This window comes from Heterocephalus glaber, unplaced genomic scaffold, assembly GCF_053883595.1.
Source record: "Heterocephalus glaber isolate CG9 unplaced genomic scaffold, H.glaber_assembly_v1.0 deba00001600, whole genome shotgun sequence".
In the NCBI taxonomy this organism is placed as follows: domain Eukaryota; kingdom Metazoa; phylum Chordata; class Mammalia; order Rodentia; family Bathyergidae; genus Heterocephalus; species Heterocephalus glaber.
Genome location: NW_028258372.1, coordinates 13918767 through 13945597, shown reverse-complemented (window position 1 = coordinate 13945597; position 26831 = coordinate 13918767). Strand labels below are relative to the sequence as shown.

General features: G+C 33.9%; 1 protein-coding gene, 1 long non-coding RNA gene and 1 other non-coding gene across 7 annotated transcripts in view; all 3 read left to right on the top strand.

The window, feature by feature from the left end:
• Positions 1-26831, top strand: part of Cop1 (COP1 E3 ubiquitin ligase) — a 201676-nt gene that overhangs the window by 164586 nt on the left and 10259 nt on the right. The window lies entirely within an intron of this gene.
• Positions 3-26196, top strand: LOC147823104 (uncharacterized). Its single transcript, XR_015444328.1, has 2 exons — positions 3-20989; positions 21224-26196. It is a non-coding gene; the product is annotated as an uncharacterized LOC147823104 (long non-coding RNA).
• On the top strand, positions 18566-18707 carry LOC147823105 (small Cajal body-specific RNA 3). The gene has a single exon (XR_015444598.1).

Genomic DNA, 26831 nt, shown 5'->3' with positions numbered 1-26831 from the left:
GTTGTTTTTTTTTTCCTTTTTTCTTGTTATTTAATATAATGTTTTACATATACACAGTTTTTAATTATGTTGAAAAACATTGAGGGGGGGGGCTTAGATTTTGTGTTAGCAGAGAAAGCTAGCATTTTAGATAGCAGGTGAAATATCACTAATGCATCAGTGTCATACTAGCATGATGTCCCTTCTCTGTACCCAGAGGACCTTGTACATGCCTCCATTACAAACATTGTCTCTGCGTCTCTCCTGTGAGACTTGGAATTCCTCCAGTATATGTCATTTTCCTTAATCACCTGCGGTATGTGCTGAAAAAGCAGTCAACTGAGGGTGTTATTTTAATTAGCAAAACCTGTGATGTAGAGCGGCCCATTTGTGTACATAGGTAAATACTATTTCAAGGTGGAATTGCTCTCTACAAATGCACTTATGTAAAGTTATTTAAACATACTCTGGACCCTCAAGTTAAAGCCGACCTGACATATGAACAACTTGGGTTACAACTGGCATTTTAGTTTTGACTTATGACCAAAGTCTTGAGTTATGACCCGAATACCGCCCGCCTGTGCTTGCAGATGGTCTCAAATGCAGATTTAACCCTTAAAAGAGTTCTGGAAGGAACACTGCAACATCCTTTCCTAAGTGGGGTTAATTGAGAAATCCTGGGCCAGTGTCTCTCTAAGGGCACTGGGATCTGCCTGGAAGAAAGTGTGGCCTAAGATAATATAGAAGGAGACTTTGAAGGCTGTGTAGAGGAGCCTGACCAACTTGAGTTACAACCAGCCCTCAGAAATGAATTGAGTTCATAAGTTAACGGTCCAAGGTATTCAGTTTCTTGACACTACTGGGTTGATAAAAAGCCATTTCCTCACACTTTCTCTTGTTCATCTATTTTAAAGAATAAGGTTTTCCATAAAATATCTGAATAAATACTCATTTTTACTGTCTTGATTTATGTAAACAGTCATTTATAGTCATTTATTAGCATCATATTTTGCAAAATAGTTCTTTAGGTGCTTACTTGGTTGTTGGAAGATGGAACCCAAGTGTCTTGCATATCCTGAGCATATTTTGTACCACCAGGTTATAACCCAGTCCCCAATTTTATTTTTAACCCAAAATTATGACTTGATGTGTAATGTAAAATATCTGAGTTCCAGGTACAGTTTAACTTTAGTATATTCCATTGCTGTCTTGCTTAAAATTCTGTGACTCGATTCCCAGTTTTGGTATTGATACACTAGGTAGAATTAGAAAAGTTGGACTAAAGGCATGTGTGGTCATGCGCTGCATAACAGTATTTTGGTCAGTAATGAACCACTTATACAAAGATGGGCCTGAAAATTTCCTAAAAACAAAACAACAGGAAAGAAAACTGTAGGATAAGGCAAAGAAAAATCCCAAGGAAGTTCACAGTGAAGAGTAAGAAGCTTTTGTAGATCTCAACAATTTTATCTAAAAAGTTTGAAAATACAGATCTCAACACCAAAAGGTTGTCATTAATAAAAAAGACTGTTCATGGTGCATTATATCTTTACAAGCAAATCTATGATAAATAAACAAACCAAAAATATTCCCATGAACATATTTGTGAAAAGAATGGCAATTCCTCAAGAAGACCCTCAGGCAAGCCCTTCAGGAGAGATTCCAGAGGAAGGCATTGTTAGGTTAGGAGGTGACGGCTTCATGTGTGTTATTTCCCTGAAGATCTTCCAGAAGGAAAAAACACAGAGGTGGAAGACATTAATATTGATGTTATAGATGTGTAGGCCTAGGTTCTTTTGTGTGTTTGTCTCTTAAGTTCTTAACAAGAAAGTTTAAAAAGTAAAAACAGTGAAAAAAAAGGATAGATTTATAGATAAGGATATTGAGAAAAAAGTATTTTTGTGTAGGTATATGAATCTGTGGTTTGAATTAAAGAATTAAAAAGTTTGAAAATATTAAAAGTTTACAAAGTAAAAGCTAAGGTTAATTTATTATTGAAGAAAAAATTATAAATCTGGTGTTACCTAAGTGTATAGGTTTTCAAAGTCTACAGCAATATGTAGTAATGTTCTAGGCCTTCACCACTCACTCACTCACTCACCAACAGTAACTTTCAGTCCTGCAAGCTCTTTCATGGTAATTGCCCTGCACAGGTCTCCCTTTAAAAAAAAAAAAAAATCATGTTTTATACTGTATTTTTACTGTAGCCTTTCAGTATTTAGATATGTTTTAACACATACCATTCATTACAATTACCTATGGTATTCAGTACAGTCACATGCTGTACAGATTTGTACCCTAGGAGCAATAGACTGACTATACCATTTAAACTAACTGTGTAGTAGACTGTACTGTCTAGGTTTCAGAAGTATACGTTGTAATGCTCTGACGAGGACAAAATTGCCTGATGACATATTTCTCACTATATAATTTATGCTGCTATATGACTCGTGACTGTATTTTAAAAACCAAAATTAATCTGAAAGCAAGGGAAACAATACAGGGAAGAATCAGCAGACTAGAAATGTGAGCCTGATTTTTTATCTACTTTCCCTCTGAGAGCATTTGTTGATTTTGGTGGGGTGGGTAAAAGCAGTTAAGGCACCTTCACAGGGATAGAGAAATTGGAACCCAGTGTATATGATTGTATAAGTGACTGACATTGTTTTAGGTCCCCAAAGGGATATAGTTCTGGGTAAACATAAGTTTTTACATTGATTGCAATTTGGTTTCATAAAAAATCCTGAATTGAATCGAGGTGATCCTGGATTGTTAGTTTCCATAGAATGCAAAATTAAATCCTCTCAGAAAGAAAATAACATCATGTTTTTTATTTACTTTTCCAAATTTGCAAATATAGTAACTAAAGCTCAATTTAAAATAAGCATACATAAAAAAAACCATACATAAGAGAAACAAGGCAATATGAATAAAACCATCATAACAACCAAACAATCATAACATCACTAGATATAGTTTATCAGACATAGTTTGAAATTAACATGCTTATAAGATGAAAGACAAGATTGAAAATTCCATCTGGGAGGGCCAGTGATTTAGCTCAGCGATTACACTGCCTGCTGCGCAAGCGCAAGGATCCGAGTTCAATCCCCGGTACCAAAAAAAAAAAAAGAAAATTCCATCTGGGAACTGGAAACTTTTAAAAATTAAAACTCTAGAGCTGAAAAAATATTACTAAAATGCAGAACTCAATGGGTATTTGAATGGAAACGAAATAGATAAAAGAATTAATGAAGTGGCAGATAAGTTAGGAAATGTTTAGAAGGAAGGATGGAGAGACAAAAGATAAAAAATACAGAAAAGAGAGAGGATCAAGTAAGAATATTTAACGTATTCAACAGAAGATCTAAAGAAGAGAAGAGAAGTAATGCAGGAACAAAAAATAGAAAGGAATATTGTTGAGAACTTTACCGAGTTGATGAAAGACATCAAGGCAGAGTTTCAGTCAGCCTTTGAACTGCAGAGTATGAATAATGTGAAGCATGCAATATGAGAAAAGGTTTAACATCAGCCATGGACCTTGAGTAGACCTATCCTGCTTTTGGTCTGCCTTCTCACAGCACCATTTCTTTGGAATATATTAAGACAAATACAGAATGGTATTGCTAGCTACTGGTAATTGCTAAAGTTTGCTGTAAAACCCCATTGATAGTGTTGCATCTGGACTGGGAGAAATGTGTCTTGGCATATTGGCCTTCTGTCTGTGCCAGTTGAACAGTGTAAGAGTAACAGAAAACCAAAGCACATCGTTTTGATGTAAACCAAATATATCTCCTGTTTCTGGCAATAGCATGTCTCTTCCTTGTGGATGGTGGAGAGAGCCATCATACATATGAATGATCGCTTGAACTTCTGTTAAGTTTGAAGATGCTATGTAGGCTGAATTTTCCTAAGCTGTATTCTCTTATAAAGCTAAGTTAGTGCTAAATAAAAGCCACTTGTGACTGGTCCTCAAGTAGCCCTTGTTGTTGGTGGGATATTCAGACCTTGGAACAACATGATAAAACTGCTGGCAGATAAATACAAAGAGAGATCTTTTCCCCTTTAAACCATGTTTCTTTATATTTTTGACAATTATTTATGGGACACAATGTGATCGCTCGATATGTGTACATTATGAAATGATAAAATCAAACCAGTTAGCATAACCATCACTTAACATGCTTTTTTTTTTTGCATTGAGAACATGTAAACTCTATTAAAATTCTTGAAATATATATTATTACTAACGAGTCAGTGTGCTGCACAGTAAATCTCAAAAGCTTATTCCTAGGCCAGGGATTTAGCTCAGTGGTTCCACTGCTTGCCTTGCAAGCACAAGGCCCTGAGTTCGATCCCCTGTACCAAAAAAAAACCAAAAACTTATTCCTTCTGTCTCTACTGAAAATTTGTACCCTTTGATCATCTGCCTTTCCTAGCTTCTGATAACCACCATTCTCCTTTCTACTTCACATGAATTTGACCGTTTTTACTACTCATATTGAGATCATGTAGTATTTGTGTTTGGCTTATTTCACTTAACATACTTTGCTTTCATCCATGTTACTACAAATGACAGGATTATATCCTTTCTATAGCTGTATACTTAGTATGTGTGCATATTCATTTTACTTCGTCCACTGATCTGATGGATACATAGATTGATTCCATATCTTAACTATTGTGAATAATGATGCATTGAACACAAAAGTCAAGGTGTCTCTTCGATGTACTAATTTCGGTACCTTTGAATATGTGCCCTTAAGTGGGATTGCTAGATTACATGGTAGTTTTGTATTTAGGTTTTAATGAACCTCCAAATTGTTTTCCACACTGATTTACATTCACATCAACATATTAACAAGGGTTTTCTTTTCCTTACATCTTCACCAGATTTATTGGAATTTCTATCATAAAAAAATTTTATATTTTTTCTATCATAAAAAAAAAAGGTGAAAGATTTTTTTATGATAGAAATTCCAATAAATCTGAGACAGTATCTTATTGTGGTTTTAATTGCATTTCCCTTGTGATCATTTGGGATGAGCTTTTTTTTTTCCATATACCTACTTGTTTTATTTCCCTTGAGAAATATTTATTCAAGTCTTTTGCCCATTTTTTAAACTGGATTATTTTCTTACTATTGAATTGAGTTCCGTATATATTTTAACTGAACATATGTAGCAAACATTTTCTTATAATTCATAGTTCTTTCATTACTGTTGTTTCCTTGTTACACAAAAGCTTTTTAATTTGGTGGAATTTGTTGCCTCTGTTCTTGAGATCCTATCCAAGTAATCATTGCCAAGACCAGAATTATGAAACATTTTTACTGTTTTCTTGTGATTTGTAGTTTCAGTCTATGTTTAAGTCTCCAATCTATTTTAAGTTTATTTTTGTATGTGGTATGCTCGTTTGACCCTAACTCATTCTCTTGCCTATGGATGTTTTGTTTTCCTAATACCATTTATTGAGGAGACTGTCTTTTCCCACAGAGAGATGCTTTTAAAAAAGCAGAGTAAATATTGTCCATTAGACTGACAGAAAACTCAGCGAGATAATGGAAGCAGGAAGGCACTGGAATTAGATACTCAGTGTGAAGCAGAATACCTACCAACCTAGAATTCTACATCTAGTGAAAATCTCTCAAGACAAAGATCGAATATAAGCACGTTTTTAGATAAATAAATCTGGAAAATTTACTATCATCAGACCTATACTAGAGAAAGCTTTAAAGGGTATTCTTGAAGCAGAAGGAAAACGATCCCAGCTGTTCACATCTTCTGTAGTAACATTGCTTTGAGATTGGAGTTAGGCTAACAGTGATTACATGTGGTCCATTTCTATGGATCATTTTGTGGCAAGACTATTGTTTGAAACCACTAGAATAAATAGAAAGTATTTAAGTATCCAAATGAGTATTTATATTTCAAAGTGATCATGTCCATGTAAAGGAACATTGAGGAGTGTTTTTCTTTTTTTGCAGGAACCCACATCTTTATCATCTCTGAACCATACACTATACATACCACCAAACTGAATAGCTGATATAAACGACAATACTTGTGAAGGACATGTAAAACTCCCTAGCTCTTCACAAATGGTCAAAATCCTTAGAAAAAGCATTGATCACTAAGAGAGACATTTCCTATTATGTCTTGACATGTCAGGAATCTTTTAAGTTTCTGTTCTAGAGTAAGGTTGGTCAGAATAAGAATTTTCCTAATTTTTTTCCTGTGAAATCAAGTACAGCAAAACTTGGCTTGGAGACCTGTTATCTTTTATCATTCATTATATGTAGAGTTATATCTGCCTTGGGTAAGAACACCTTTTTTATTCATATAATGAGACTTACTCTTCTGGTGAATTAAACTTTGTTACATAAAACATTTATTCTTCAATGTTTAAATAAAACTGTATTCTTAAGCAGATCTTCATTTTTTACCTAAATTTCTCTCATTCCTATCCTTCAGTGTTATCTGTACACAGGTAGTGCTATTTGGGTCTTCAGCTAAATGACAGACTCCTTGGAAAAAAGCATCATAGTATTTTGAGTCAGATCACAGACTCTGGAGCCAGGCCGTCTAGGTTCAATCTCAGATTCTTCATTTACCCACTCTGTGACCTTCTTTACAGTCCTTAACAACACTGTGCATCAGTATACTCATCTGTAAAGTGCTCATGGTAATAGCGACAGGGTTGTCAGGATGTTAAAATAAGGTAATGTACATAAAGTGTTTAGAACAGTTTCTGACAGAGTAAACTAAATAACTATTTCTGTTAACATCATTTATTTTTAAATTACCCCTAGCATTTCAAAACTTGGACACGTTATGTGAAATTAATTTATAGTTTTTTGAATGAATTAAACCACCTTTCAGAGTTGGCCTTTATCTTGTTTGTTGCATGATTAACTAAATAGTAATTAATTGGAACCAGCAAAATGCTAAAGAATAGGTAGGACATGCTCCTCATAACTAATAGGCTTACTTGGAGCTTTGTGATAATGTAAAGTTGACATCAGTTTTAAGAAAATGAATTTTTCTGACATGAACTATCTCTTATATAGTTATTCAGAATTACTATTTTCCCTTTGGGTTATAATCTCCAGCCTATTTTTTAAAGCAACAAAAAATTTTTAATGGGAGAATTGACATTTGTTATTGCTTTGTTTTTTTAGATTTATAGCATATTCTGCTTCCCCTTAGTCTGTCACATTTGCATTATTTCACAATTGTCTTCCCTCAAAAAGACACATTAATTTTCCAGTTCATGTTTTACCTAAAATTTAGGCATCCTTCTCTGACTTCGTAGTAAACATGTTTTGTATAAAAGCATCAGATTTCCCTAAACTAGGGAAGGAAAAGCACATTTGAGAAGCCATGTAATGCTACAAGCAGTCTGCTTCCATTAAAGAATATATCTATCGTATGAATAGTTCTCAGATCTACTGAATCACTGGGAATCTTTCAAAATTAATAACAAAATAATTGTTTTTTGACTCATGAGTACATATTTCTGGGAGAAAAAGAGAAGTGTAAAGATCTATACTTTGAAAAGTTTCCCAAATCTCTTTAGGAAATTATGTGAACAATCCAGTTTCAGAACAGATGAACCACGTCAACATGGGAAAAGGTTGTGTTATACGTAGCAACCAAGAGACCTAAATGGTGCTCTAGCATCTGCTAAAGAGAATAATTGTAATTATGAGTACCTAATATCTAATAGATTTTGCTACTCCCCTACCCTCTTCAATAAGAAACAAAAACAGTAGTGTGAACTTTTTTCTTCAGTTAAAAACTGCTTCCCTTAAATATTTTGATTTCCCACACTTACAAGAAACTTCTTATCCAAAATTCTTCAGGAACAGTAAACAAGAGAGGAGCTTCTCTATTCCTTCTCCCTTTTCTTCAACTCTGTTTCTCCTCTTCCTTTTATCTTTACTCTCTTTCTTATTTTCTCTTACTGGATGGTTTATAACATTTTAGAAAACTTTGCTGACTTGAAAGAGGACCGATCTGAAAGATCTTTTATCTGTCTTGGGAATGGAAGAAGTGAAGATTGTGGGAGCAATCCAGACTTCCAGGAAGACTGTGGCTCCCATCTCATCCTCAGGGCCCCTCTTCCCTAGTGTGCAGATAGAGAGGGGCAGGGGGATCATGAAGGAAGTGACGAGTGGGTGTGGGAAACTGAGACAGCCACGTTACTTCTTTTTTCCCTCTAAGTAAACTACACAAAGCATAAATTTTCCTTCGCTTACAATCCACTACTACGTGGACAGGCTCTAGGAAACCATTGATATGTTAGATATTTTATGGTGACTGTTATAACAAATTCTGCAAAATATGATTTATGGAACCTACTAGTTGACATCTTAAATATTCCATTGCTGTCATTTTATATTTACTGTCATAGAATTTGGCATATAAGAATAGTATGAGTGTTTTTTCTCAAACCTTTTTAAAAACATTATTTATTCTGTGAATGCCAATTTTGAAGCCTATAATTAACCCAGATGTTTAAGCTACCTACTGTTTTTAGTTCTACCTTTTTAAGAGAAATAAATATTAATTGGGGAGTGCATTCTGAATTATGTCATTAATCTATAAATAATCTTCATTATTACCCTATCATGCTTAAAAGTATCCAAAATATTTTGAGATAGGAAGGGATTTGAGTTTGGTTTCTACATCTTTTGGTAGTTCCTACCAAATTTCTGTAGTAGTAGTGGAAGGAAGGAAAGTGAATATTGGATATTATTTCCTTTTGCTTAATTTCTAGCTTTTAGCTTTTGCTACTTGTATTGGTTGAATGCTGAAATGTGCATAATGGAAAAAACGATTATTTTTTTAATTGAATAAAAATATATTTAATAAATAATTACTATAAAGTGGAATTAATGAAGCATAAATCTTTTTGCTTAAAAAATAGATGACAACTTAGGTAGAAAATTGGTTCTAGCTAATTCAAACTTCTGTTTGGAGAAAAAAACACATATATTTTGTCTTTTATATTTATAGTCTCCCACTAACCATTGTTCTCATGACACTTTCCTGTATTGATATGACATCAACCTGAGTTATAAAAAGTGAAGTGATTAGGAATGAATAAATCCCTAGGAAAATATTTCCCTCACTCCCTTTCATGCTGTATTTCTAAGTGATAAAGTTCAATTTTTTTAATAATCATGCGATTTTGGCATGTCAACATGTGCATTTCAATTATGCAGTTTTACTATGTTTATTATTTAAATTGTGTATCAGAGGAATCAAAACAAATCAAAATAACCACAAATTTCCTTCTCAACCTGTTATATTATATAAAGCAGTAAATGACCTATAGAAGCTTACTTTCTATATTTGGACTCTCTAAATGCAATTTACATTATTTAAGAGACTTTTTAATACCTGTATCGTTTGGGCTTGAGAGTGTTGTATTTTCCCAAATTATGAAGAACTTTCAGAAAGTATAGAAAAGATTGTAATTCTCTCAGTTGAACAGAACTTCAGTTAATATTGGGATGTTTGTGCTCCCAATCTTCTGCCTACATCTTAAGAGTAGTTTTTCAGTATAGAGTGTAGTTTCTGTGGTTAGCTTTTTACATCCAACTATAGCATAGTCTCACTTTATGTTATAATGTCAATCATAAGCATTTAGATATACAAATGGTCTTCAACTTACGATGGTTCAACTTAATTTCTTTAACTTAACAATCTTACAAGAGCCGTGTCCAGTCAGTAAAAACTATACTTCAAATTTTGATTTTTTTTTTCTCTTTTCCTGGGGAAGTAGTATGCAGTATGATACCTTTTGTGGTACTGGACAGTGGCAGAGTGCCACAGTTCCTAGTCAGCCATGACATCACGAGGGTGATCAGCCTGCACTCCACAGTACAGTTGTAAACTGTGACATTAGGTGTGATACAGGTAGTAAATATGTTTTCATTTGATGGCATAAAGTTGAGGAATATCAGTGTTATCAATTACAATTTGTTATTAAACATTTAAACTGCTTCTGATTTTTCTAAGTTTTAAGTCTGTAATGTCTTTGGACCTGTTGCTTTCTCCATTTTTTTGTTTTTGTTTTTGGTACTGGGGATCAAACTCGGTACCTTGCTCTTGCAAGGCAGGTGCCGGAACCACTGAGCTAAATCTCTGGTCCCCTCCCTTTTCTTTTATAGTATTGTATCTGTGAAATAAAATTCTGAGGAAGAAGGCCTGGATCAAAAGTTCTAAAATGATTTTTTAGCTCATGATATCTATTGTTATTTTGATATACAAAAAAATTAGAAATGAACCTCCATTTTCTGCTAACCATCCCAGCACTGTTTGTAAAAGAGAGAGAAGGATGAGGTAAAGAGATAGAATCTGTGTGTCTTTATATTTGCATGTAGCTCAGACTTTGGGATTAGATCTCTAGGTATCTCCCCAATTCTGCCACTAGCTATAAATCCTTTACTTCTTTGTTTCTAAAAGAGAATAGTATTAGTTTTTAAATACCTCAAAGAATTATTAGGAAATGAGTGAGATCATGCATTTCAAATAGTGCACAGAGTAAAGTTTCAATAAATGGTAGCTACTACTGGTAATCAATTATTGTGTAAAAATTGGTGAATTAACATTTTAGCATCTTTCCTGTCCTCATCCTTCTTAACTGTTTCACATAAGTTATTTCAAGTCTATTCAAGGTGTTTGTGCTGGAAGGAACAGCATGTTGTGCAGAGACTGAAGAATAGAATTAAGTACTGTGAGTTTGGAGCCTGCTTGAATGTGGATGGACTGGTAAGAGTTAAAGCTGGAAATAGGTTAAGGAGAGAGATTTTTTAAGGATCATTCTAGACCTTGCTTGAACCTTATGTGCTATTCTGAAGACCTTTAAGTAGAAAAATTGACATCAAGGTTTAATTTGTGATTATTTTTTTAAACACAAAAAGAGTGGTATCAAAAGTATACAGGGAAGACTACAGAAGGAAGGGCTTGTTTACAGAGTTTTTCTTTGAATCTGAGTCTAAAAATTTGAGAGAAATATTGAGGTTAAATTGACAGAATCCACTATCATCTGAACTCTAGGTTCATAGCAAATAATAGATTTTTTTTATTTATGTGTCTTATTGTACCTGGTTCTCATCTCCATTTTCTCTAATTTGAATGAGTTGCATGGTAGATTTCCGTTGCCCATTGGCCAGTTGTAAGACCAATTATGCTTACAGTAACACTATACCTATCATATATAGGTCAACTAGCAATCGACCCTTGTTTTACCCCCACATGACAAATTCGCCAAAATGTTGACTGAGAAACTCTGGTTTGCATTATTTCACCTTACTTTAGCATCTGAACCCTCCAATTCTAGAATGTTCTTAACCCAAGGAAGGATCCTCTCTGTTAGAGGGGCATTACTCACCTCAGAATAAGAACTTTTTGATGCTGACAAGGTGGAACAAAAAGCTTCGTAAAGGAAATATTCCAAGAGAAATTGAATTTTCCTTGACTAATTCTAGAAATTCTTACTAAGCAAATTGCAGTACCTTCTAAGGACTGTGGCTCTTAACATGCAACTATTTTACAAGTAACAATGAAAAAAAAGAAATATAATTTATTTTTAAAAGTCTTACCTGCAATGTTTTGATCCTTTCTCATGATAAATTGCTCTATTTTAATGTTTCTGCTGCTGCATTATTTCTTGTGTTAACTTTAGTAGCTGTACAGTGTCAGCAAGTTTCAGGTAGATCTTATTGTATTTGAATTTATATTGTATCTTAACTCCCTCTGTTATGTTCTCCTAATGAAGAACTTCTGTTTTAATTACTTAATATTACAAGCAATTATATGACAGAAAAATTAGTGGGTTTTCCTTTCTAACATTGCTCTGAAGTTTTGATTGGACAACCTAACCTATATGTCAAATAAAAGCATTGATGCAGAACATTCAGGTTTCCAAACTATATAATTAGTCTTTAATTGTTTGCATAAGTTAGCCCCTTTCCTTTTGCTCTATTAATAATATCAAATACTAAAATTAACAGAATGAGTGTTTTCACTCTTCTAACTAATGCTAAATTGGTGGATGTGATTGACTAATTTTCCAGATACAAACCATTTTTTAAAGCTTATTAAATGATTAGCTGTTACCTCATTTGCTTACTCTTTATGGTCCTTTGGGGGGGGTCTTTGATTTCCCTAGTAAAAAAGTCTTAATTTGAGATTCATGGAACAACTACCTACAGGGATCTTCAGGGCATTGTTAGTTATACTGAAGTCATGTGAAAAAGTTTTTCATGTCTGTGTAAATACATTTTTAGAAAGAGAATTTAAAGCTTTTATTTATTTGGAGAGTTAAAGCATTAATGATTAAAAAGCAGTACCCAAAATTTTTTTATAATCTGGCATATTAGCCTGATAGGGTTACAAATAAAATTGTACTATAGTATCAGTTACTAAGAATTACAAATGTTAGTTTTCTGCACTCCCTTTGAAGTTTGTTAATTTTTATACAGTTTAGCAGACTTTAAAGATAAAGCTATATATCTGTATATATACTCTTTTAATTCTTTTATTCTTTTTCTCAACGCTATTCATTCTAGAGTCCTACCTATTATTTTATTTATTCATTTTTGTTTTTTGAGACAGGGTCTCACTGTGTAGTTAAGGCTGGACTTGAACTCACTATAACCCAGCTGGTATTGAACTCTTGGGAGTCCTCCTGCCTCAGCCTCCCAAGTGCTGGGATTAAAGGTGTGCACCATCAGGCCTGACCATTTTATAATTTAAAAATGAGAGAGCAAGAGACTTGGTAATCTTAAGCAAGTCATTTTGTTTCTCAAGGTTTTTGGCTGCAAACATTCAACATGCCTAATGATATTTATGAAAGGTACTTCTATCATATTGAAGACAGAGCAGTTGTAGTGAAGAATTTCACATTTATTAATACATTGTTAAGAGAAAACACCTTCATAAAAGTTTGTATTAGCCAGGCATGGTGGCATATACTTATAAGCCCAGCACTCAGGAGACTGAGGCAGGAGGTTCCCCACAAGTTCGAGGACAGCCTGGGCTACATAGTTCAAGAACAGCCTGAACTATATACTGAGACTCTGTTTCAAAACAAAACAAAACAAAAGATTATATTTAACCACACATCTCATAAATAAAAAGCAAGAATGGCTAAGTAAAATTCTAAGTCATCTTTTTTCCTAACTAAGCATAATAAATCTGTTTATGAAAAGATGTTTTGAATTGGGCTTAGGTATCTCACCTAGATGTATTTAAAAATGTTTTATAAGATTATGCCAAGAATTATTTATTTTCACCTTTGAATAAACGCAGAACAAATCTTAACTTTTAACATGGGCTTTGGAGAAAGAAACTATAGAGTAAAATATCTATAATTAAAATAAAAGGTGTGCATTTATAGTTTATTTCACAGTATCCCTGGTTTGCTGGAATCTGAGAATAGTTATAGAGAGTATGGGGAAAGAATATGAAATGAAGTTTTCATGTTATGTAGATAAAAGATAAAAAGATGTTGAGTCATTTAGTTATATACTAGTTATTTTAATTTGTTGTTTGTAGTAAAGGGAAGTTATTTACTTTAGTGCAAATAATTTTCTTACTAACTGCTCCGCATTATCACATGAGTTCTTTTGTAATAACATTGACAATAAAAAAAAGGCTTACTCCTTGGGAAACTAAGGCATTTGATGTCTATGGGTACCTTTTAGTAAGATTCTGGGTTTTTTTCCTTTTTTGTTATAGTGAATAAGGTTCAGTGTTTTGTTGTTGTTGTTGTTGTTGTTTGTTTGTTTTTGGTTTTTGGTTTTTTTGGTACCAGGGATTGAACTCGTGTCCTTGCGCTTGTGAAGCAAGCAGTGAAACCACTGAGCTAAATCCCCGGCCCCTGTTGTTGTTTTTGGTACCAGGGATCAAACTCAGGTCCTTGCACTTGTGAGACAGGCAGCAGAACCACTGAGCTAAATCCCCAGCCCTCCATTTTTATTTCACCCTTCCCAAATAAATAGAAAATCAAAGTTTTGTTGCCCCATTAATTGATTGCCTATACTCCCTTGTAAAAAATACATATAAAAGCAAAAAAATCCTCTTAAAATCAGTCTTTTAGAATTTGAAGGACATGTGCAATCCTAATTGGCATGCTTTTTTTTTCTTTTTTCAGTAGTTTGTTCTTCATACATTCCCAAACTTATTCATATGTATTATCTAAGATAATAAGTTGTGTTTTTCCCTTTTATTTTCCACAATTTGAAACTTCCCCAGTTTTCCCCATCAAAGATATCTCCTGAGTAGAATATTCCTTCTGACAGGAAATACTGGTCAATAGGTTTTGTTTGAGTTTGTTTTCTTTTTAGATATTATGGTTGACAAATTTGAGTGACCAGATTGCAGTTTAAATTTGATGTCTTGAATGAAAAAGATTATTTTATTAATTTTACCTGTTAGTTTAATAAGAGCTCCCTCTTCATGCAGTCAGGATTCAATATATGCATTTTTATTTGATATTTTACTTAGAACAACTGTCTTTATAAAATAACATGACTCACCTCATGTAAATCTTAACTCACATTTTGGGGGGAAATAAGTTATTTCTACTTTTTTTCCTTCTACATATGTATCTATACATATAAGTGTACATAACTTTTCAGAACCTATGTGAATCTAGTCATATTTCCTCCTCCATTCTTTTTCTCTTGAAAGTGTTTTAGGTATTCTAGTATTTTAACTTGTCATGCAAAAAGAGTGACATATAATTGCTATTCACTGTACTTTCATTTGTTGTGACTCCTTTTGAAAGAAAAATCAGTAACATCTGTACAAGAGGAAATTTTAGTGGTCTTTAATCCAACATTTGAAATGAAATATTAATGAACAAAAGGCATCTGGCAAACTTATTTCTTACATTCCGCTGATTGTTACCACTTTTTACCATTCAAAAGAAACCAATTAAGGAACATGTGCTTAAGACATAAATTGGCCCTTCAATTTTAATGTTCATCTAGTTCATAACTTTTTAAATACTTTTCCCTTGAGATGTTCTGTTCAACCTGTGGGTTATTTCAAAATGTATTGTTTACTATCTGAATTTGGCAATTCTTCATATATCTTCATTTTATTTTTTTTAAGTTTAATTTTGTTGTGATCTGAGAAGTACATTGCATAATGTTTCTTAAGTTTAATGGTTGTTTCAAAGTTCCAAACATAGGCTATCTTGGTTAATGTTTCAAATGCACTTGAGAAAAATATAGTGTTGTTGTTCGTGTTGTTAATGTTTATGGCAGCTTTATTCATGATAGCCCCAAACTGGAAACTGTGTAAATGCTCTTCAATGAAGAACGGTTACGAATAAACTCGTTAGTAGATTATTCTGTAAATATCAGTTATGTCAAGTAGATCAACCAATTTTTATATATTCTTACTAATTTTCTGACTAGGTGTTCTATCAATAAGAGTGGGGGTATTGAAATCTCCAACTATTAATTGTTCAATCGTCTCAGTTCCATTTCTTTCAGTTTTGCTTTATATATCTGTGCTGTGTTGTTCAGTACATTTATGTTTATCATTGTTAAAGTTTGATGTATATTGAGTCTTGTCATTATGAAATGTACCTTTTTGACCTTGATCATAATTTTAATAAGACCTATTTTGTCTGATACTAAAACAGCCATTCCAGCTTTTTAATGGTTACTATTTACTGTTACATATTTTCTTCCTTTCCATTTCAACCTGTTCATATCTTTGAATGTAAAATATGTCTCTTAGATTTGGAATATAGTTGCATCTTTGTTTTATTCAATATGACAGTCCTTTCCTTTTGATCGATGTATTTAAGCCATTCATATTTATACCTTATATATCACATTCCTGCTTGTAAATAACTATCTTTAGCATTTATTACAGAGTAAATCTGCTGACAGTGAGTTGTTTTAGTTTTTCTGAGAAAATCTTTATTTCTCCTCCATTTTTAAAAGCTATTTTTGCTGGATATTATATCCTGAGGATACACGTTTTGTTTTTGTTTTGTTTTGTTTTTGCTCAGTATTTTAAAGTTGTTGCACTGTCATCTTATTGCTTGCATGATTTCTCATGAGGCATCTACTATAATTTCTATCTGTATTCCTCTGTGTATAATGCACCCCTCCTCCACCTTTTCCCCACTCTGTTTCTTTTAAAGATTTTTCTGGGCCGGGGATTTAGTTCAGTGGTTCTGCTGCCTGCCTCGCAAGTGCAAGGTCCCAAGTTTGATCCTCGGTACCAAAAAAAAAAAAAAATTTTTCTTTGTCTTTGACCTTAGCAGCTTCTATATGATCTGCTACAATGTGGAGGTTTTAATTTTGGGGTTTTTTGTTTTGTTTTGTTTTGTTGTTTGTTTTTGTTTTGGTTTGGTTTTGGTTTTTGGTTTTTGGTTTTTGCAGTACTGGGGATTGAACCGAGGGCCTTCACACTAAGCTATATCCCCAGCCCTTTTTCTTTCTTTTGAGACAGCAAAAAATTGCAGTAGAAAACTATTATTTAAAGGTAGCTCAAATTTCAAATTTAGTAGTAATTAGTTAGAAAGTCAGCCTTTATAATAAGTATAGAGTAATTACAGATAACGAGTTTAATGTCATTCCTCTCTCCACTTAACCTGTCCATTACTCTTACATTGTGTGTTTGCAGGTAGGCATCATATCTAAACTATTACTTACATTGGAGATTTTTTTCAGCAGTCTGATATAATGCTACTTGTCCAACCTCATTTTTGTTTTCTAGCAGAGATTATCTTACGCCATTAAGAAAACTGTTTCATTGTTCCATACAGTTCCTGCTTCTAAATTTGTATTCATGTTCTTACTCAGAATATAGAGATCTGTATTGCCTCATCCTCTCATTTTTCGCCCATATAAATTCTGTCATCTTTGTTCCACCCAACCCCTGCCTTTTCTTCTGTCCCTCTCCTAACCATTTATTTCCTTAGTTTATGATTTCCCTGAGTAACTGATGGACCTATAGAATGTACTTCGCCAGTTCAATTCAATGTTCTTCTCTTGTTTTACTTCAATAGTGTTGTCCCATTGACATTGCTTCCATTAGTTTTCAAGAAAGAGTCAGAATTAAGGTAAAATTTAAGTCTACTTAACCTGGAGCACCCACTTTATATTTCTAATTACTTTCATAGCATCATAAATATGCTGACCAAAATGATAACTCTGGATTGATACTAACCATACAATACTGCTTGAGATAAAGAACTTCAGGTTATAATGTATTTAATAAAAACAACTAGTATTTATTTGTTGGTGTCTGTGATTTGCCAGTTATTTTCTGGTAAAGGTACTGTATAGAAGATTAAATATCTTTTCTTATCCATTGCTATATTCATGGCTAAAACCCATATAACGTAAGAGATTAATGAGAAAAAAGCTGATAAATTTATTTAATAGAAGTTTCATATAGGACAGGAGGCTCCAGAAATGAAGGCCTAAAGAAACAGGTGAACTTGGATATTTTTATGGTTAGGTTTGATGAAGAGTTGGATAGGCATAGAGAAGTCTACAACAATTTAAGGACAAAAGGAACTAGAATGACCATAGTAAGGTGTGTTTTTTCAGATTCTTCTCTGTGTCCTTAAGTTTTCAGAAAGGTAGAAATTCCTTTCCTCTAGGTATGGGATAGGCATTTCTGGAACAAAGGTCTTGTGACCTGTCTCGGAGGAGGGTCAGAGAATGCTGTCATGGTCTGTTTCAGAGGAGAACAGGAGAAAATCGGAAAGAACTTCTTGCTTCTGATGTTTCTTCAAATGCCAGTGTACTGTATTTTGGGGTAGTGTGTCCCAAACCTCACTAGTGCTTTACTATATCTTCTTTGAATTTTTAAAGACTTTATCAAATACTTAAGATTATCTATTTTGTAAAGAAACTGAGTCTCTAAAAGGATTAAGCAGTTGTGTAGTAGAACCAAAATACAGATCCAAGTCTCTATATCTTAATTTCATTGTTTTCCTACTGTATTACGTGGCATCCCTAAAAAATTATAGAACTTTAAAAATCCAACTAGTGTGGAGGAAATTTGCAAATAGCATCCTTGGAAATACTCAGGCTCTTCTCGTTATTCGTTAGCAGCACAGTCATTTTTCTCTGTCTCATATGTCACTGTAAGCACTTTGTTCTCCAGCTCTATTCAGTTTATCATCCCAGGGCAAGAGATTTTGACATGTGATGAAAGTTGAAGGTGTCTGGAGATAATATTTGAGTGGTGTGTAGCAAAGATAATTCAGTCAATTAGGACAGCTAAGTGAGAAGATTTTTGGAATACACTGGCATGAAGGAAGGTGAACTGAGTATATGCTTTTATAGATTTCAATCTTTCTTCCCTTGTACATGTTATTTACAGTCTTTTCTTCCTGAAAAAAACCATTTTGACTTTGTATGCTAGATGTATTCCTTTAATGGTTCTTTTTTTATTATCTGAATCTTGATTTTTTTTTATTTAGCTTATTTTAATGCATTAGTATATTTAAATGACAATTCTATGCAGTTAGGAAATTAGAATATAGAAGATTGAATATGAAAGTTGTCTTAATAATAAAGTACTCCAAAAATGGAAGCTGCGGGAACTGACCATGTGGACAAATGAAAAATTGACTTTTGTCTACAGATTGCAGCGATCCTACATAAACATGGAGGTCTCTGTCTGACTTAGGACAGCCTGGCTAAGTCTGATCGTTCCCCTCCATACAACTTGTAAAACTGTCACTGTACTGTGTTCCTGGCCATTTTTATTATCTCTGCTTATTTAGTATACTGGATTGCTAAAACAATGAACAATCAAATGAAGTTATTTCTATATCTATTTTCTCTTTTTTAGGTATTTTAGGGTTTTTGAAAATAGCTACTACAGTGGTACCTCAGTTCACAAACTTAATTCTTTCCATAATTCTGGTCACAAATCGAATTGGACCAGAACTAAATCAAATTTTCCCATAAGGTCAACATTGAACCTAATCATTGAATTTGACTGAGTTCTTGTCCAATTTGGTTTTGCAACCAGAATCATGGAAACAATTAAGCTTGTGAACTGAGGTGCCACTGTATTGTTTGCTTGCTTAAGGAACATACAGCCAGGAAGTAGAATGAATATAGAAATACTATTTTTCCAAAGGCTCACATCAACTTAGCTGCTCAAGTTAGTGATAAAGGTCAGTCAATAATTAAGATATGAAGGAGCTAATTAGGGGTAGCTTCCATGAATTATTGCATTAAAAATTGCTATAAGAAAGTGGGTTTTTTCCAAAACACAATTTATGCAAGCCTTTTGTCTATAACCAATGTTCAGAAATTATCAAGAAAAGCTTCTAAGTATTTACCACTTAGTACTAAATTTAAAATTTTGGTTTTTCAGAGTGTGTGTTCTACTGTAAGTTGGGGATAGGGGAAGGGGAAGAGACCATAAATAAGTGGCATTTCTAATGCACTGGGCTGGATATTCAGCAGTAAGATATGCTTTAAGCAAGTCCCAGCTGGCTTTACCTACAGTGAACTGTGTGAAGCTCTTGATTATGGTTCTGAAATCCCCCTATTTCCCACCCTGAGTAGTTTTTGCTTCAGATGATTGTTGGGTGAGTAGCCTTGTTTTTCTACACCCTTTAGAAATCTCTAGTCTGCTCTGTTCATTTTAATAAACCATTTTGAGATTTTCTATTCATTGTATATTTTTTTCTCCTAGTATTCAATTTGAAGTATTGTTTCTTCTTTGCATAATAAATTCAAATGTAGCCCTGAGGTCCTTCACTAAAATAATCTCTGATTATAAATGAGAAACTTAAATGCTATATAGTTATAATTCATGGGAAAAAATACTCCTTATAACCAAAACTCTCAATTTATGTTTACAAATATATTTGGAGAGGTTTCTCCACCACTGTTACTTTCTAGTGACAGTCTCAAAAAAGTGTTCTCTCTAACCAGGCCAAATATTTAAGTATTTTTCCTTAGTTTTTAAGTCATTTGCCCATTTTTTGAATCCCCTCAATGCCATGCATTTCAGTTCATCCTCACATGTAATTAGATATGTAACTAGATCTCTTTACACTTTTCTGACAGCTCATATTAGTCCCTTTAGTTATCTCCACAAACTCCTCTAAAATCTAGTAGATAAACCAGATGTATGAATACGGGAACCACCAGATTCTTATGAATAATAAATCAAAACTAATGATGTTAATCAAAGACAGACTTTTTTTAAAATTTTTTTTGTTTTTTTGTTTTTTATTTATTTATTTATTTTTTTTTTGGTACCGGGGATCGAACTCAGTCCTTGCGCTTGCGCATAGCAGCAGGCGGCGAAACCACTGAGCCAAATCCCCGGCCCCTCAGACTTTCTTGAAAGTAAAAGCAAGTGAATATTTTGTACGCTGTACGTACCAGTGCTGTTCATTACACAGCCTACTTTGCTATCAGGTTTTTGTGGGAGCTTTAGACTTTGATCCTCACAGTATGAACTTTTTTTTTCTTTCAATCCCTTTCCTCCCTCACAATATAAACTTTAATTCTCATGATAATATACAGTGGCTCTTCACTGTGTCTGTACTGTTATACTTAAACATTGAGTGGAGCTATCTATAACTTTTATACCCAAATAATTATAAATCAGGTACAATCAGATGTGGAGTAGTGTATGTCTAAAATGTCATCCCAAAATCTCATATATTCAAAAGTGATTGGATCATGAAGCTGCTATACTCAGCAATGGGTTAATCTATTAATGAGTTCATGGCTGAATGTACTATTAAGAGATGGGGCCTGGTTGGAGGTAGGTCACTGGGGCATAACTTGGAGGGATGTGTTCTTGTCCTTGACTTCTCCCTTCTGTTTGACCCCTTGCTGCCAGGGGATGAGCAGCTTTCCTCCACCATGCTGTTTCTGCCCTCGGGCCAGCCAGCTATGGACTAAATCAAGAACCAAAATAAATTTCTCCTCTTTTGGAAGAAGGAAATGTGACAGAATCTGGTGATTGTGATAGAGGTTGGTTCTTGGCTGATGTAGATCTTCCTTTTCTTCTGTGTGTGTAGCTTTCTGTCTGCACACATGTGCATTGTTCGAAATGTCATGAGTTTTGACTATATTAAAATCTTGAGTCAGTTTCTAAAGTATTAAGTTAGACTTTCAAACTAGTAAAACACTGTAGCAGAAGCCCTATAAGAAAATCGCGCTCACTAGTCCAACCTTTATATGTCTTTATGGTCATTTTTCCCACAGGAAGCTGTTTGATGGTGTTCATTTTTGTATTTACGAGGCAGAGACAGATTCCAAAATTTAGCAGTCAGGTGTGTTTATATTCATGATCATGTTATGCTCTTTTTTTACCTTAAGATTTAAATTTCATATGCATTCATTTCTTTGTCTAGTTCGTTATTACCCTTTCTTAAATCTGGCATAAAGTATAGGAAATATCCAGCACTTTGAGTAGCATGTTTACCATAAAATATCTGGCTTACCTTGTTTTAGAGTAATTATAAAAATTTTCAATATGAAATGTTTTCATTGTTCATTCAGAAAGATCTTAATTGTAAAGCTTTAAAATTTTGGAATTGAAGATATGATAAGCCATCATATTTAGAAGCCCCTTTGATTACTAGTGTAAATAATTTCCTCCTTTTAGATTTTTTCAAGACCAGATATTTGTTTGAACAAATAAAAAATTCAGTTGTAATATAAAATGATATTTTATTAACATAAGGATACATCCTATCAAAGATTGTAGCTATACTATTCTATTCATAATTATTTTCATGGTTTAGGATTAGAAGGGACCTGTATCATCCTAAGTAAGCATGTCATTCTAAGCAGGGATACCTAATTGAGTCTGAAAAGGAAAATTCAATGAAGTGATCTTGAAAGTATTCTCATGATGAAGAAAATCCAGTCTCCTGGATTTCAAATTAGGAGAAGGTGGTGGGGATGGTATATTTGACCTGTCAAAGCCCTATATACTGGCTGTGAAACATCTCCTACCACCTTGGTTCTATGGCTAAGCCCTTTCCGCTAGTGATATATCTTGAAATCACACAGTGAGAGATATAAAAGATCAAACTTTACATAAAATAAGGCTTTTAGAAGTCTAGGTATATGAGATTTGAAATGCATCTCTATATAGTATATGAGAGCTCATGCTCTCCTATATATATTAAGTGCTTACCTAAGACTCCTTTTTCCTGCCATTCTGATTTAGTAAATTCAGGATGTGGCTTTCACACATGTGACAAGCTCACTAGATCAATATGTTAGCAACCAGCGTTGATATTATCGATCTTCACGAGTTGGTTTCTGGTTTTGCTATTCTTTAGCTGTGTGTATAAATTTAGATAAATTACTAAATCTCCCTAAGACCATGTTTTCTCTTTTCAAATAGACTCTTTCTCATTGGATAGCTGTGCAGGTTAAATGAAGTATTCCATATATAGTTCTTTATGTCACTGGCCATGGTGCTCAATAAATTATATGATAATGACAGATTTTTCCTTACATTTCTGGGAAGTAGCAAAATGAGACACAAAGCTTATTTATAGTCTATCTTGCAAACACAACTCCGACAATCAGATACTTTATAGACTGGAGGAAGGGCAAGCTTTAACATTTTAGTTTAAGGAGCAGGACCCCTTATTGATAGATTGTGGTTTTGTGTTCATTCTTTCTCAGATATATTTGCATATGTTTTTACCCAATCAGTTCTGAAAAACTACATACTGAAAGAAAGGTCAGGGACAAAAAGAAACAATTGGGTTTACAAATAGCATTTATTTAAAGCCCTTTGAAAATTCATCCTAGAAGCTTCATTTAAATATCTTTATGAGTTCTTACATGCTGTCCATGTGTAGCATAGATTTATGTTATATTAAGGTAAATAAACACTGTTCTCTTAGGGGGACTCTTAATTAATCCAATTCAGAAACAAATGAAATACATTTAACTATGAGATTCAAAGATAATGGAAACTCAACCTTTAAAAAGATCTTCTTTTTAAGAAAAAGTCATTCTTTTCTTAAAAAAGAATGACTCTGCAGATCCAGGAAGTAGACTGTTACTCAATAGGATGAAGCATCACAGTATCAGAATTTTGAATATTTTCTCATTTGTATTTGAATCAAAATACCATGAGGAAGTCCATAAAGGATTTAGGATGGTATGAAGGAAATGGCGAGGAATGATGAAATTGGACAATTGAATGATACGGCTTAAAGCCTTGATTGAAAAAAAATTTTAAAGAATCCCTGCATATTATATCTGTCACAAAAGAAAGGAAAGGGATGTTCATAAAACAACTGTAGATCATGTATTAAAAGAACTGAAAGGGCAAATTGATTAGAAAATATTCCATGGTTCCAGGATCCTGAATGAAAATCAGATTTGGCTATACACGGAGTCATGAACTTCTACACGAGGAGAAAAACCATTTTAAATTTTAAGATGCAATTGAAGCACAAATATTAACACACTTCTACCTCATCCCACACCACCGTAAGAGAAAAAAAAAAAGAACCAAAAGCCCGTACCTTTATGTTTATAATCTTGGTATGAAAAGAGCTCAAGACAGGTATGTATGGTATTTTATTTTCAGTGACATAAAATCATCACTCTAACTCTCTTTTCTGGCAATGAGAAAATAAGACATTTGTGTTCATAAAGAGAACAACTTATTCCAAATAAAACAAGATGGAGAGAATATTACAGAATTAACAGATATAACGTAAATTGTGAATTGTTTGAAGCCTATTTTCTTTACTTAAGGAAAGATTTTAAATTGAGCCATCTTCCTCACTGTTTTGTATCATCTAGGGACTGTATTTGCAGACACCATATGTTGCACACAGTGATTTGCCATTTCCATTTTACCAAATGGTTGTCTAAGGGACTTAGGTGGATGTACAGTTTTAGCATACTGGACACATTCAGAAGAAAACTCATGGCTTATAGGACAAACTCTTGACAGAATTGCTTATATTAATTTTCACTAAGCAAATTAGATGTATCTCTTGGTTTTAGAGGACAAATGTAAATAAGATTTCAGGGTACATCTTCCATGTCATTTATAGTGTTCTGTCACTTCATATTGGGACTCAGGCTTAAAGATCATATGGTGAGGCTTCACTCCTCCCACCAAAAAAACTTGAAAGAACTTGATTTCCTTATTTCTGTGACACAGACCATAAAGTTGTTCTGGAGAAAGTTTTTGAGATTCTTATTTGGCAAGTTTGAGCTTTTAAACATCTAAGTGTTAAGAGTGGAGCAAATGTTCCTCATACTTTCCATCTTAGGGTAGTGTTCTGATAAGAGTGCTGGAGCCAGGTTGCCAGACTACCTTCCGTTTGCCACTGAGCATTAGCTGTGAGCCTTTGAACAAGTCACTTAAGTTTTCTGTGCATCAAGTTCCTCTTCTATGAAATTAGAATAATTGTACCTTCCACATAATGTTGTAGAATAAAACTTAAAAATATGTAGAAAGTATTAAGAAAAAATAGATGACACAAGATAAATGATCAATGAATAATGTTGCAGTTATCTTTTACATCTTTTAACTAGACAGAAGTGCCTGATTTAATTCATCAGATATTCTACAACATAAAAATACATTTTCTGCATTTAGGTTGTTTACCACTTAGTAAACATTAGTAGTCATAAATAACTATGGTATGAGCCAAAATGAAAGAAATTATAAAAGAATTACTCTTGAGAATATTAACTCTAAGAGCAGATAGATTACTTCTCATTTGGAAAATTATTGAAGGCTTTTTAAAGATATGGACTTCTGGCTGTTCCACCGCTTCCAGCCCAGAGGAAGGGGCTTCCGTGCTGCCATTCCACCACTCCCAGCCCAGAGGTAGGGGCTTCCGGGCCTCTGTTCTACCACTCCTAGTGCAGAGGAAGGGGCTTCCGGGCCACCATTCCACTGCTCCCAGCCCAGAGGAGTTGAGCTGAGCTGGCATCCAGAGCACCCCACTTCCCGCACCCCCTGTCGAAATGAGAAGACACATGAACAAGTCTCAAAAACAGACTTCCAGATCACCTACAGCAACCCCAAAGGGAAACGAGATGGAACACCCTGATACTCAACCACGTGGACTCTCTGAACTGGCAACAAAAGAGGATCTGGGAAAAATGAAATCAGAAATAATTACTCAGATAACAGCAAAGATTTTGCTCATGGTGCAAGACACGATTAATAAATCTAGAGAGGACACAGATTAAAAAAATAGAGGAGCTGAGTTACACGATGGAATCCCGACATAGGAAACAAATGGAATCCATAAAACAGATACAAACAGATTTCCAGGAGATTAAAAACTCCATTGAAAGTCTACACAGCAGAATGAACCAGTGTGAGGACAGAATTTCAGATATACAAGAAAAGATTGCAGTTAGTGACCAGGAAAAGAAAAATTGCTTCAAAATTGTAAAGGACCATGAGAAATCAATCCAGCAATGCAAGGAAGAATAACATAAGACTGATTGGAGTCAATGAAGAAACAGAAGAGTGCAGATGACATAAAAAAACTGTTCACAGGGCTGGGGATTTAGCTCAGTGGTTTCGCCGCCTGCTGCACAAGTGCAAATACCCAAGTTCAGTCTGCAGTACCAAAAAAAAAAAAAACTGTTCACAGAAGTGATAGTAGAAAACTTCCCAAGCAGGGGAAAAGAACTTGACATACAGATAAGTGAGGCATATAGGACTCCAACTAGCCTTGATCAAAAAAAAAATCTACACATAGGCACATAATTGTTAAGATTCCAGAAACCCAACAGAAGAACAAAGTTCTACAAGCAGTTAGAGAAAAGAAACAAATCACATACAAAGGAAAGCCCATCAGAATCACAGCAGACTTCTTATTGCAAACCCTCAAGGCAAGAAGAGCTTGGAGTGGTGTATTCCAAGCCCCAAAGGAAAACAGCCTCCAACCCAGATTGATGTACCCTGCAAAACTATCTTTCAAAATAGATGGAGAAATAAGATACTTTCATGACAAAGAGCACCTTAGGAACTTCATGAATACCAAACCAGCACTCCAAAAAATTTTAGACAATATCCTAGGAAAAGACAATGAGGATCACAACCCCAGAAAGCCCAGTAGAATGAATCCATTGGGCGTGACAAGAAATTAACTGTAAAGGAGGAGAATCCAACAAAAAGAAAAAGTCATGAACTTCATTTCCCTAATGAGTGTACAGTTCAATCTTGTTATTGTACTGATAAGTATTTTTCTGATTTTAGTGTTGCACACCTTGCCTTGTGCTGTACTAGCTATTTATCATCTTCTTGTGTCTACTTTTTAATTGGGTTGTCTCTTGATGAGCTGTAAGAGTTGTTTGTATATTCTGGTCATAGGTTATATGCATTACAAATATGGTCTCTTTAAGGACTACTTTTCATTTTCCTAATGATGTCATTTAAAGTTCTAAATTTTGATGGAATCTCATTTATCAATTTTTTTCTTTTATACATCATGTTTTTTATATCCTAGGAAATTCTTGCCTACCCTAAATTCATAAACATTTTCCCTTATAATTTCTTCGTAAAGTTTTATATTTTTAGTCTTTCATGTTTAGGTTCACAGATCCTTTCAAGTTATTTTTATGTATGGCTATAAAGGGTTGATGTTAATTTTTTATATACGGATACAGGTGTTCTAGTGCCATTTGCTGAAAACACTATCTTTTCCTCTGCTCTTGAATTGAGTTTATGCTCTATAAAATGTTAATGTTAAAGAATCTTTCAAAACTCTGTGGACCATATATGTGTGGTTCTATTTCTAGATTCTCTGTCTTGTTCCAATGATCTGTATGTCTTTCCTTACACCAGCACTGCCTTGAT